This window comes from Oryctolagus cuniculus, chromosome 13 (genome assembly GCF_051225735.1).
Source record: "Oryctolagus cuniculus isolate XC-2025 breed Fujian yellow rabbit chromosome 13, ASM5122573v1, whole genome shotgun sequence".
Lineage (NCBI taxonomy): Eukaryota > Metazoa > Chordata > Mammalia > Lagomorpha > Leporidae > Oryctolagus > Oryctolagus cuniculus.
Window position 1 is genome coordinate 61277373 of NC_142879.1, and position 13862 is coordinate 61291234.

General features: G+C 39.6%; 1 pseudogene; it reads right to left on the reverse strand.

Moving 5' to 3' along the window:
* Positions 1 to 12694: 12694 nt before the first annotated feature.
* LOC100344173 (PRELI domain containing protein 3B pseudogene) lies at positions 12695 to 13249 on the reverse strand (annotated as a pseudogene).
* Between the last annotated feature and the right edge of the window lie 613 nt (positions 13250 to 13862).

The following is a 13862-nucleotide window of genomic DNA, read 5'->3' on the forward strand; positions in this document are numbered from 1 at the left end:
TTAATAATCTTTTAAAATATTTTCTAGGGGCTGGTGCTGTGGTATAGCCAGTTAAGCCGCCACCTGCAGCTCTCGAATCACATATGTGCACCAGTTCAGATCCTGGCTGCTCTACTTCCAATCCAGCTCCCTGCTATGGCCTGGGAAAGCAGTGGAAGATGGCCCAAGTGCTTGGACCCCTGCACCCACATAGGAGACCCGGAAGAAACTCCTGGCTCCTGGCTTTGGCCTGGCCCAGCTCTGGCTGTTGTGGCCATAACCAGCAGATGGACGATCTCTCTCTGTCTCTCCCTCTTCTTTACAACTCTGTCTTTCAAAAATAAATCTTTAAAAAATATTTTTTCTGATGTCAAAAGTAAACATTCTCTTGATAAAAATGAGAAAACACAGAAAAATAGAAGAAAACATAAATCAAAATCTCTTCATTCAGTTTTCTTTTTGATACTTGCATCTATTACTTTTAATATCATATTCTATGTATACAAAATTATATATAAAATATATTTTTAACTGGAGAGGGATAACTGGGATACATTGTTTTTGGATCTCTTTTCATTTAGCATGACATTGGACATTTTCCACCATAATTGCTTTTTAAACACATTTTTTAAAGACTCCTTTTGAATTGATTTTTCACTTTTCCCCTCATCAGTTGGGGAAAAAATCAATCCCATAATTTTTGAAAATTCCAACACTACATTTCGAATTCTTGGTTCACCAAAATTAGATTTAAAAATTATATATAAAATCCTGGGCCTGGCATCGTGGCATAGCTGGTAAAGCTGCTGCCTGCAGCACTGGCATCCTATATGGCTGCTGGTTCAAGTCCCAGCTGCTCCACTTCCAATCCAGCTCCTGCTAATTGCGCCTGCAAGAGCAGTGGAAGATGGCCCAAGTGCTTGGGTCCCTGCACCTACATGGGAGACCTGGATAAAGCTCCTGGCTCCTGGCTTTGGCCTGGTCCAGCCCTGGCCATTGTGGCCATTTGGAGAATGAATGGAAGACCTCTCTCTCTCTCTTTCTGCCTCTGCCTTTCCTTCTCTGTAACTCTGTCAAATAAATAAATTAATTAAAAAAAGAGAATCCCATATTGCTATAATTTTAAGACAAGTAAAAAACTCATATATTTAAGGATTAAATTTAATGGAGAGCAGTGGTGCTATCCATCACGAATACCAAAATGCAGCTAAAAATAATAACCAGAGTTGAGTAAGACTACAAAGATATTCTAAGAACAGATGAGGAAACATGATAGCAAATCCCTCCGTGGTTTGCAAATAGATTGGTGTGCTCTGTTGGAAAAAAGTCTGTCTTCCGTTAAGCCAGGGAGTAATTTCCAAGGTTTCATTTCAATACTGTCTTTGTGGACTAGTGGTTAGGGAAGTGGTCAGAATTGGTCATATAGTAAAGAGAAAAATATACTGAAAAGGATAGACTGTTGATGAAAATGCTCAGTAATTTATTTGCCTTGATAACAGCAGTAAATTATCCATTTTATTTATTTTGTTAATAAATTTGGAAATTGACTGGATCTGGCTGGAAGCCAGAAGTTCAGGTTAAGATCTCTCAAAGAACCTGGTTTAGCAGAAAAAGTACTGGGCTGGGATGAAAAAAATTTAGAATCTAATCTTAACCAACCAGTTGAGTGATTTATACAAGTTACTTCACTTATTTGATGTTCAGTTTTTCTTTCTAAATAAAAAAAAAAGTAACACATGCTCATTGTAAGAATTTTAAGCCATATTTTAGTATATAAAGTAAAATTCTACCTTGCCTCATTTATTATGATATACCCCATGATATAACCTCTGTTTTTTATATATATATATATTTGTACTTTTCTCTGTAAACATTTAATTTTTAAAAAATGGTATCAAAATCTGTATGTTGTCCTGTAATTCACTTTTTGTACTTAACAGTATATCATGGACATTCTTTCCTACTGCAGTTTTATATTTCATGGCACAGAGATACTTTTTTTTAAACAATTCTCATTACCAATTGGCATTTAGATTGGCCCTGATTTTTCACCATCTGAAAATCCTGCAACAAGCACATCTGTATATATATATTCTCATGCACTTGTATTAGCATTCTTTAGGGTAGTTTCTTTTTAAAAAAAAATGTATTTATTTATTTGAAAGTCAGAGTTACATAGACAGAGAAGGAGAGGCAAAGAGAGAGAGAGAGAGAGGTCCTCCATTCGCTGGTTCACTCCCAAAATGGCCGCAATGGCTGAAGCTGCGCTAATCTGAAGCCAGAAGCCAGGAGCTTCTTCCAGATCTCCCACATGGGTACAGGGGCCCAAGTTCTTGGGCCATCTTCTACTGCTTTCCCAGGCCATACCAGAGAGCTGGATCAGAAGTAGAGTAGCCGGGTTTCGAACTGGCACCCATGTGGGATGCCAGCACTGCAGGCGGCAGCTCTACCTGCTATGCCACAGCACTGGCCCCTAGGATAGTTTCTAAACACAGAATTGCTAAGTCAAGGTCTATATGTTTTGTAAATGTGTACAGGTAGTACCAAACTGCCCTCCAAAAAATGGACAGCTTGCTGTTTCTCCCAAAAGGGTATGAAAATGTTCCTTGTGTCATACACTCACCAACATGAACTATCATAAATCTGTCTTATATTCTGTCAGCCTGATCAGCGAAAATGGACTGCATACTCTCTATAGCTATTTTGGCTTCTAAAATACTGGAACTCTGTGGAAGAGTGGAAAATATAATAGCTTTATCTAAAAACAAATGACATAGTGAACTTTGCTGGGCCCTTGCACCTGCCAGACTACAAAGTGCAGGCCTGACAGTTCCAGAGAAGGCAGGCTCTCCAGGTAGAAGATGGCACATACAACCTCATCTGCTATAAATGAAGACATGCGTTGCAATTTTAACTATAAAAGAGAAAACACAGTATCAAAAAAAAAAAAGAACCAGAAGTCTAAAAATACTTAATCCTTCAATACAACATATTATGAAGCAAGGACAAAAGCTCAGTATTTTATCCAAAAAGAGTCTTGCAAGTTAGCATTGGGCAAGGACCAAATAACTAATGATAATAATTGTACTAATGCATTTCTCTGGCTCAACTTTGGCTATGTAGATATTGTGAAAATGCTAATCAAACTTTCAGTTAATTTTAGCGGTGGGAAAAAAAATGACAGAGCAACTAACAGAGCACCCAAAAGGAAACTTGTAGAAGTGAAATTGACACCATGAGAAGCAATGATTTGAACAGCCTTTGTCTTGACTGTTGAGGAACACTTTATTATCTTATTTTTTTAAATTATTTTATTTCTCTACTTAATACCATTGGTCGAACTCTTTACTTAACATAGAATTATTCATAGGTGTATAAATCCAATTGAAAATAGATCCCAGTAAAAAATAAGAGTGGGAATAATAGAGGGAGGAACTGTACTGTTTGGCACATATTCCCAGACTTACCCCTAAGGATAAAGCTAAAAACTTGCATGGGACTCCAAAACCCATTAAGCTGGGTGGTACTAATGCCATCTTATGTGTTAAAGTGATCATATTAAGTGTGTAATTGATCATATAGATAGGATTAAGTGTCAAATGGATCATATAATAAGACCAAGTATCTGATAATAACGATAGAATTAAAAAGGAGAGAATGTTCCAACATGAGAAGCAGTCCACAAACAGACTCACAGAATGACAAATGCCTGAAACAGCACTCTGATCTCAAAATCAGCCCTTAAGGCATTTGGATCTGGCTGAAAAGTCCCTGAGAGGGGCCAGCACTGTGGCATAGCAGGTAAAGTCTCCACCTGCAGTGCCAGCATCCCATATGAGTGCTGGTTCAAGTCCCAGCTGCTTTACTTCTGATCCAGCTCTCTGCTATGGCCTGGGAAAGCAGTATAAGATGGCCCAAGAACTTGGGAACCTGCACCTGTGTGGGAGACCCAGAAGAAACTCCTGGCTCCTGGCTTCGGATAGGCTCAGCTCTGGCCGTTGCGGTCAATTGGATAGTGAACCAGAGGATGGAAGACCTCTTTCTCTCTGCCTCTCCTCTTTCTGTGTAACTCCAACTTTCAAATAAATAAATAAATCTTTTTTAAAAAGCCCATGAGTGCATTTCAGGAATGGAAAGCCAAGATACTGTGGCCAAAAATGACCTACATGAAAGATCTCTGTGAGTGAGACTCCAGTGGAAAGAAGGGGTCATCAAAGAAGGATGTACTTTTCTCTGAAGGGAGGAGAGAACTTCGACTTTGCTTATGGCCCTGTCAAAATACTGACAGAGTTTGTGAACTCAAAAGGCTTCCATAGCCTTGGCAGTTCATGTCAAGAGCCTCGAGTGATCACTGATGTCATAAATAGGCTTGCCAATTATTAAATCAACAACAGGAGTCACTGTGTACTTACTCCCCATGTAGGACCTCTGTCCTTAATGACTTGTACTATGAGAATTATGTATCTGTGTGGGTGCAAATTGTGGAAATCTTTACTTAGTATAGGGTTGGTCTTCTGTATATAAAGTTAATTAAAAATGAGTCTTAATGAAGAATGGGATGGGAGAGGGAGTAGCAGGTGGGATGGGAATGAGGATGGGAGGACAGGTATGGGGAGAAGAACTGCTATATTCCTAAAGCTGTACCTATGAAATTTGTATAAATTAAATAAAATATTTCTAAAAAAAAGAAAAGAAAACATAAAAATAGTTGAAGAACACAGATAACTGCTCCCTGGTTCTGAGTCCTTTGAGTACTCTGCTTTTTGAAAATTAGACACTATGTTGGCTTTTTTTTCCCAGAAACCTTTTATTTAAGGTATACAAATTTCATGCATTTCATAAATACAACTTCAGGAACATAGTGATAGTGATTCTTCCCATCTTGCCCACTCTCCCACCCTGATTCTTACCCTTCATCCTCCTCTCTCTCCTATTCCCATTCTTACTTTTCACTAAGATCTATTTTCAATTAACTTTATACACAAAAGATTAACTGTATGCTGAGTAAAGAGTTCAACAAATACTATTGGAAAAAACCTGTACCTCAACAGTATGATTCCTCTTTTGATTTCTTCTATAACCCTTCTATGTTGTTCAGTCTCCTTATATTTGCATGTGTTCTAGAGACACTTGAGTTGTTGATTTCTAGCTTCATTCCATTGTGGTCAGAGAAGATGTATGGTATGGTTTCAATTTTTTTTTTTTATTTGCTGAGACTGCTTTGCTTTATGGCCTGGCCTGTGGTCTCCCTAGAAAAAGTTCCATACACTGGTGAGAAAAATGTTTATTCTGCAACTGTAGAATGAGATGTTCTGTAGATATCGGTTAGGTCCATTTGTTCTATATTGCCGACTAACTGTTGTTTCGTTGCTGATCTTCTGTCTGGTTGATCTGTGCATTGCTGAAAATGGAGTATTGACGTCCCCCATTATTATTGTATGGGAGTGTTTCCTTTTAGATCCATTACCATTTCTTTTATTTTTTAAAAAAAGATTTTATTTGAAAGACAGAGTTACAGAGAGAGGTAGAGAGAGAGAGAAAGGTCTTCCATCTGCTGGTTCACTCCCCAGAAGGCCACAGTGGCCAGAGCTGCACCGATCCCAAGCCAGGAGCTTCTTCTGGCTCTCCCACATGGGTGCAGGGGCCCAAGGACTTGGGTCATCTTCTACTGCTTTCCCAGGCTATAGCAGAGAACTAGGTCAGAAGAAGAGCAGCCAGGACTAGAATCAGTGCCCATAGGGGATGCTGGCACCATAGGTGGAGGCTTAACCTACTAAGCCACCGCACTGGCCCCGCATATAAATTTATTATAGTAACATCTTCCTGTTGAATTGATCCTGTAATCATTGCATAGTTCCCTGCTTTGTCTCTTTGAACAGTTTTTTGTTAAAGTCTATTTTATCTGATATTAGGTTGGCTATGCCAGCTCATTTTTGGTTTCTTTTACCATGGAATATAATTTTCCATCCTTTCACTTTCAGTCTGTGTTTATCTTTGTGAGTGAGATGTGCTTATTGTGGGCAGCAAATCGATTGTTTTTGTTTTTCCATTCAGCCAGTCTGTATCTTTTAACTGGAAAGCTGAGGTCATTTACTTTCAAGGTGACTATTAATAAGTAATGACTTGGCTCTGCCATTTTTCTGGAAGTATTTCTATTGTTTAATTTGGATTTCCTTTTTACTTTTATTGAGAAATTTTCTGCCTTCACCTGCTTTCAGAGTGATGCCTGTGCTTCTGTGTGTAGCACATCCTTAAGCATCTTTTGTAAGGCTGGACAAGTGGTGACAAATTCTTTCAATTTCTGTTTGTTATGGAAGGGGAAGTCTTAGATTTAAGGGAATTGTGAGCTATCCCTAAGTTCAGAAAAGGTTAAATTCTTACTATTAATTTTTGTTCAATGTCTTCTTTTCTGATAACTTCTCTTATTTTATAAAATCCTTGTAAACTTTTAAAGATTTTGTTTTAAGAAAATTGTAGGGGTCGGTGCCATGGCTCACTTGGTTAATTCTCTGCCTGTGGCACTGGCATCCCATATGGGTGCTGGGTTCTAGTCCGGTTGCTTCTCTTCCAGTCCAGCTCTCTGCTGTGGCCCGGGAAGGCAGTGGAGGATGGCCCAAGTGCTTGGGCCCTTGCACCCACATAGGAGACCAGGAGGAAGCACCTGGCTCCTGGATTCGGATCGGCACAGTGCCAGCCGTAGTGGCCATTTGGGGAGTGAACCAATGGAAGGAAGACCTTTCTCTCTGTCTCTCTCTCACTGTCTATAACTCTACCTGTCAAATAAATAATAATAAAAAAAGACTGACTCTAAAAAAAAAGAAAATTGTAATAAATTGTATTATAAGAGCAGAAGAAACCATTTCTAAGTGGCATCTGTAAGGAAACATATTATAAGTTTATCGTAACTCCAGTACTGACAGTCTTACTCGTCTACCTGCTGCCAGCCTTCACCCTTTGAATTTTACCTCCAGTCCTTGGCCAGAACCAGCCACTGCCAACTTAGAATGTCTTCCATACCTGACTTCCTTCTCTTGCTCCAAATTCTTCCTTGCTTTTCCTTCTAGCACATCTCATGTCCTAGTCTAATCAGCCTGAGAGTTCCCCACTCACCCAAATGCCTGGAATGACTCGGCCCCAGCATGTCATCCCCTTGTTTGTTTCTAGTCAGCCTTTCAAGATACAACTCAAATGTCACCTTTTCAAGGAAGATGAACTCCTCAGGGAAGGAGTACCTTCCTTGTGCCGTCAATCTCTATCACTGTGAAGACTGCACTGATTAGCCTGGGGTATTTTACATGGCTGCGTTTTCTGTATTAGACTCTGCTAAGGCTTCTTTCTGGCTAACCACAAGGTATTGTATATTGGTCATCTTTCTATCATTCATCAAACTGCCAGGCATATGGTAGAGGTGTAGTTAATGTTAATTGAATCCAATTAGCATGACATAGTGAATCTGAAATTACTTGGAGACACATTTTATTATTAATGTTGACAAAAGTCCTTACAATGTGTTGCTTTGTCACATAAGCTACACTAAAAAACTAAGAAAACTGGGGCCAGCACTGTGGCACAGCAGGTTAAAGCCCTGGCCTATATCGCCTGCATCCCGTAAGGGTGCCAGTTTCTGTCCTGGCTGCTCCACTTTCAATCCAGCTCTTGCTATGCCCTGGGATAGTAGTAGAAGATGGCCCAAGTCCTTGGGCCCCTGCACCCATGTGGGAGACACGGAAGAAGCTCCTGGCTCCTGACTTTGAATCAGCTCAGCTTCGGCTGTTACAACCATCTAGGGGAATGAACCAGCAGATGGAAAACCTCTCTCTCTGTCTCTATCTCTCTCTGTATCTCTGTCTTTCAAATAAATAAAATAAATCTTTAAAAAAAACCTCTTTCTATCTCTGCTTTAAAAAAAAACATAAATGTAAAAACTAAGCAAACTACTAACATATCATATCATGTTTCAGGGAAAATGTCAATTGGTACAAGGACCCCAAACTTCCCACTATTGGAAGAAGGATGATATGAGAACAATTTCATTGTTATCTTTATAGTCTTCTTTAATATCCTTGTACAGCAGCCATGGTTCTCTAAAATTCCTGAAATCCCTTGAGTTGTTTAGAAGCACATTCAGTGAAAACAAAAGACTAACAACTTGTGTAAGGGATATATAATAAGACTCACTTTGCTAGGACACATCCAATTAATTTCTTAAAGACCTACCACCATCTTGCCAACCTTCGAAATGTCCAAATGATTTTGACTTTTCCAGTTTTGTTGTTTTTAATGGAGTAGATTTCCCCTTTACCATCTGACAGTACAAAGTATTTAACTGCCTTATATATAAATATTCTGCCTTTTAACTGAAGGCCTTAAACTCTTTGCTATTACACTTGTAGCTTATAAATTTTATACGTACAATAACTTTGATACACATAATGAAAAATATCCTAATGTATTTTTAAGAATTTAAACCACTGGCGCCATGGTGCAGTAGGTTAATCTTCTGCGGCCCCCGCATCCCATATGGGCACCGGGTTCTAGTCCCGGCTGCTCTTCTTCCAGTCCAGCTATCTGCTGTGGCCTGCAATAGCAGAGAACTTGGGCTGTGGAGGATGGCCCAAGTGCTTGGGCCCCTGCACCCACATGGGAGACCAGGAAGAAACTCCTGGCTCCTGGTTTCTGCTCAGTGTAGCTCTAGCCATTGCGGCCGTTTGGAGAGTGAACCAATGGAAGGAAGACCTTTCTGTTTCTCTCTCTCTCTCACTGTAACTCTACCTGTCAAATAAATAAATAAAAAATCTTAAAAAAATTTTAAAAAGGAGTACATTTATTCCATTACTCCTTCTTGTTTAGAAACCTGACTCTTAAAACTGAATGTCTTCTTCAAAGTATGCCCTTTGTTCCCAGTCAGGAAATGTCTTTAAAATAGCAAAACCCCAGTTGTGCATTGGTATTTAAATAGTTGTTAATATATCATCCATAGTAAGTTATTTATAAGGAGTTATGGGTAAAAAATTAACTATTTTTATTAAGATTTAAATATCGGAGTCTGATTTAAAATGGAAAATGATAAAATGGAAAATTGTTGGTATAGTATACATTAATGAATTAGAAAAGGTTTTGATTATTATTGTTTAAAGTTATGAAATTTATTTTTAAGTTTACATTTAAGTGTATTTGCTTATATCCACTGCAATTACACTTACCTATATATAACTATATTTTTAAGAATCTACCACCTCACACAATAAGGTGAAAACAGCCTCTTTTTGGCTGTGGAATATTGGATGGTAGAGCATCCAAGAAATGAAATTAGTAAGTTGGAGAGTTTGAACATGTTTTAAGTTCCTGATGTTATTTATCCTGATATTTTCAAACTGTTCCTTGAAAGGATAACGTGACTATGGTATCACACCATAAAAATTGAATTAAAATATACCTTTGCCAGAAATATTACTAAGTATGAAATGATTATTATTAAAAGATCACTTCACAAAACATATTACATTTAAAAATTTGCTGATTTAGTAGGTATAGGGTACATTGTTCTCTTCTACAGATTATTCTTTACATTATTCGCTCTAACAAAGTTGAACTTTCCTCTGCAAATTTAAAAGTTGGACTTTTTGTGTGTGAATCATTCGGTTAAGTTATTTTGGCTGGGGGCTGGCACTGTGGTGTAGTGGGTTAAGCCACTGTCTGCAGCACTGGTCGGCATCCCATATGGGCACCGGTTTGAGTCTCAGCTTGTTCCTCTACTGATCCAGCTCCATTAATGCACCTGGGGAAGAAGCAGAAGACGGCTGCAGTGCTTGGACCCCTGCACCCATGTGGGAGACACAGAAGAAGCTCCCAACATACTCAGTTCAGGGCTAATTACTCCTCACTTCCAAGACAAGACCCTTCTGTAAAGTCTGCCCAACACTGAATCCTAAGATTTGCATTCTAAGATTTGTGTTCTTTTTTTTTTTTTTTTGGACAGGTAGAGTTATAGACAACGAGAGAGAGAAAGACAGAGAGAAAGGTCTTTCTTCCTTCTGTGGGTTCACAACCCAAGTGGCCACTATGGCTCGAACAGCACCTATCTGAAGGCCAGAAGCCAGGTGCTTCTGTGAGAGTCGACCACCCGAAAAACGTCACCAAGAGACACGTCTCTTATGCAAACAGCACGGGGAAGTTTTATTGATTATCCAGCATACTGGGGCTGTCTGATCATACATGAACAGAGCAGCCCCGAATAACCAAAGGTTAGGGTTTATAAAGGCAAAAACCGCAAAACCGGGAAGGGGGAGAATACATGGTTGCTATGCACGGTTGCTATACACAGTTGCTAAAATCAAAAGAGAGTACATAAAATCAAAAGAGAGTATATGGTGCCGGCGCCGCGGCTCACAAGGCTAATCCTCCGCCTTGAGGCGCCGGCACACCGGGTTCTAGTCCCGGTCGGGGCGCCGGATTCTGTCCCGGTTGCCCCTCTTCCAGGCCAGCTCTCTGCTGTGGCCAGGGAGTGCAGTGGAGGATGGCCCAAGTACTTGGGCCCTGCACCCCATGGGAGACCAGGAGAAGTACCTGGCTCCTGCCATCGGATCAGCGCGGTGCGCTGGCCGCGGCGGCCATTGGAGGGTGAACCAATGGCAAAGGAAGACCTTTCTCTCTGTCTCTCTCTCTCTCACTGTCCACTCTGCCTGTCAAAAAAAAAAAAAAAGAGAGAGTATATGGTTACTGGGGTCAACATAACCTAAAACCTAAGTGAAATTAATATTTATCATAATCTTGACAATACCAGTTACAATATTACAATTAGCAATTAGGACTTGACATTAATGTAAGACACAGACAAATCACATCTTCATTATTAGCCCAGGTAACCCAGGTGCAACCTTTCTACTTTTAAGCTTGAGCAATCATGCTAGGGGGTTTTTGTGCATTGCCAAGGGTGATGTAGTGCACTGCTATTGTCCGACTATTTGAGATCATAGTTTCAGACCAGAGTCTCACGGTGGGGGGTTGCTTTCCCAGAATGCAGTCTCAAGTGCTCCAAAATGGAGTCCCTACTGTCAAGGTGCTACTTCACTGTTTTATTTTTACAGCTGCACTAGGAAGGTTTAAACCTGTAAGCTTAAGCTTAACTTTTTACACCCGCACATATACAATTTTAACTCTTCACTTCCTCTTGGTCTCCCATGCAGGTACAGGGGCCCAAGCACTTGGGCCATCCTCCACTGCTATCCCAGGCCACAGCAGAGAGCTGGACTGGAATAGGAGCAGCCGGGACTAGAACCCAGAGCCCATAAGGGATGCCGCACCGCAGGTGGAGGATTAACCAAGTGAGCCACGGTGTCGGCCCCAGATTTGTGTTCTTACTAATAGGAAGAAGCTCTCGGTCCAGCCCTGTGTGGATTCAGGTATTGCTGCCTCTAATCCTTTCAGATAATTTTTCCTGCACTTTCCATAGTTTCCCCTCAAGGAAGAGCTGAGCAGCACTCTGCTGAGCAGGGACCTCCCACGAGTCTCCAGAACCCTGACTGAAGCAGTCTCTGACACAGCAAACTCGTTGCCTTGTTCTACCAGAGTCAGCTCCATTTCGATTCAGAGTCCATTGTGCTCTGCCTGGGTTTCCCTTCCTGCAGCCTGGAAACTCCCTCAAGGTAGTAACTGGAGCACCCGCAGGGCTCACCTCATTTATTTCCCGTCTCTCTGGGATCACTGGTGACTTAGATGCCTGATGTGTAGTGTCTTGAAAACCGTTCTTTCATATAATTTATCTATTTTTGTTTGCTTCCAGTAGGAGAATAAATATGGTCTCTGTTACTCCATCCTGTTTGGAACCATTTTTTAGGGACTCTAGAATCCATTTTTCTGTATGGACTGAGATAAATAACAATATTTTTGTCTTCTACCAGAATTATTTAACCCAATGTTAAATAGTGAATATTTTCTTTCCTGATTGCTTTTGATATTTCCCTTGTACTTTATTAGTTACATATACTGGAGTCTATTTCTGTATTAGGTATTTGGTAATGGGTGTTTTTCCCCAGAACTTTATTTTTTTTCCTTGTAGCTGTTGGCCATATATTTTTAATATCTGATAATGCTAATCTAAACTATATTTTTTAATGAGTGTCCCTCTGAGAATTTAAAAAATATACCATTGTACAGTCATTCTTTTATATTACTTTGGAAGCATTTTGTCAAATTAAAAAAATAATGGTATTTTTGGAGTGAACATTTAGCACTACTAGAACATATGACTCCAACAAAAATATGTTTTTGTTACATTAAAGAACACTGTTTTGATTTGCCAAAGTTCTTCAACTTATAAGGGTATTCCCTTCCTCCGATATGCACTTTAATGTTCTTTGTAGTGGGCTGGGTGTGTTCGCTGAGGAAATAAAGTCATTACCCAGAAAAAAAAATTAGAGACCTGAATCTAAAATGTTTAGATATTCTTGGTTAATGACAATCATTCCAGGTAGAGTTTCAATGTGTGAAAGGCTTTCAATTCTACCTCAGGAGAGTTAAGATACTAATTTCAGATGATCCTTCTGATTTAGAAGCCCTGCATCTTTTTATTTTGATCAAAAGTCACATAGTCTTACTCGAGCTTATTAAAAAAATTCTACCTAAAATATAGTTGAACTTTTTAAATAACAAATAACTACATCAGCCTGGAGAGCTGGGGGCCTAACGAAGAATACAGACTGTCATTATCATTCCTTTACAAATGTTGCTGCCACCACTGGTGCCTTACGCTTCCTCTTACCCATGCTGCCAGTCCTTCAGTCTCAGCGTTTAATTTATGTATTACCCACTCCACTGTTTCTCGGCCTTTGTTAACACTTGAAGATAATGTACTTGCTATCAGTCCTTCACGGTAACTGCTGAGGTTGACTCCTTTCACAGTGTTTTTGACTTCTTAGAATCATTTTGTTCTGGGTTCTGAGGATGTGGTTTTTATATAAATCTCTCATTTACTGAAACCATATTTGTAAATGAAATATTAGTAGATCTGAGTTCATTGTTCTTTTTGCAGATTCAAGGACAGAATGTTCTTGCACATATGTTTTGGTTCTTGCTGCACCAAAGGAAGGCAGTCCCCACCCGGTGCTGATAAGTCTGTGGCTACACAGCTTTCCAGAGGAGTTTAAGTGTCTATCCAGCACATCCACTCCAACCCCCCTTGGGTTCATCGGATTTGGGTATTTTTGCATTGCAGCTATTGTAATGGTTTCAAAGAGTGATCAAAGACATGTTCTAAGATCCCGAACTTCATGGTGCCAGCTGCCTGAGCTATGTCCAGGTGGTGCTAGGTGACAAGGAGGCAAAGAGGCTACACCTGCCCCGTACGCAGCCTCTAAATAATGTTTGAAATAATTATTTTATTGCATTTAAAATATTTTGAGGATTTAATGAAATAACTTCTAAAATCGTAAATAATTTTCAAATTTAATTGGTGCTTTTCATAAAATCCCTGGAAATACCCCAACTACCCTCTGGAGTGAGAAAATGCTTTGGTGCCACCTGCTGGCGTCTACTGATATACCAGGCACTTGCTCCTGTTGATTTCCAAATCATTTGAAATTTTTTTAAATATAAACAGAACAGATTTCATGTAGCTCATAGACATAATTCTAAGACTATAAGGATACTTCTCACCAAAAGAATGGGAGAAAATATTTACAAACTATGCATCTGGTAAAGGGTTAATATCCAGAAATATATAAGGAGCTGAAGAAGCTCCAAAGCTACAAAACAAACAACCCAGTCAAGAAATGGGCAAAGGAATGAGCAGGCATTTTTCAAAGGCTGAAGTACAAATGACCAAAAGATACATAAAAAATAATCAGTATCACTAGCCATCAGGGAAACGCAAAATGAGGTATCAC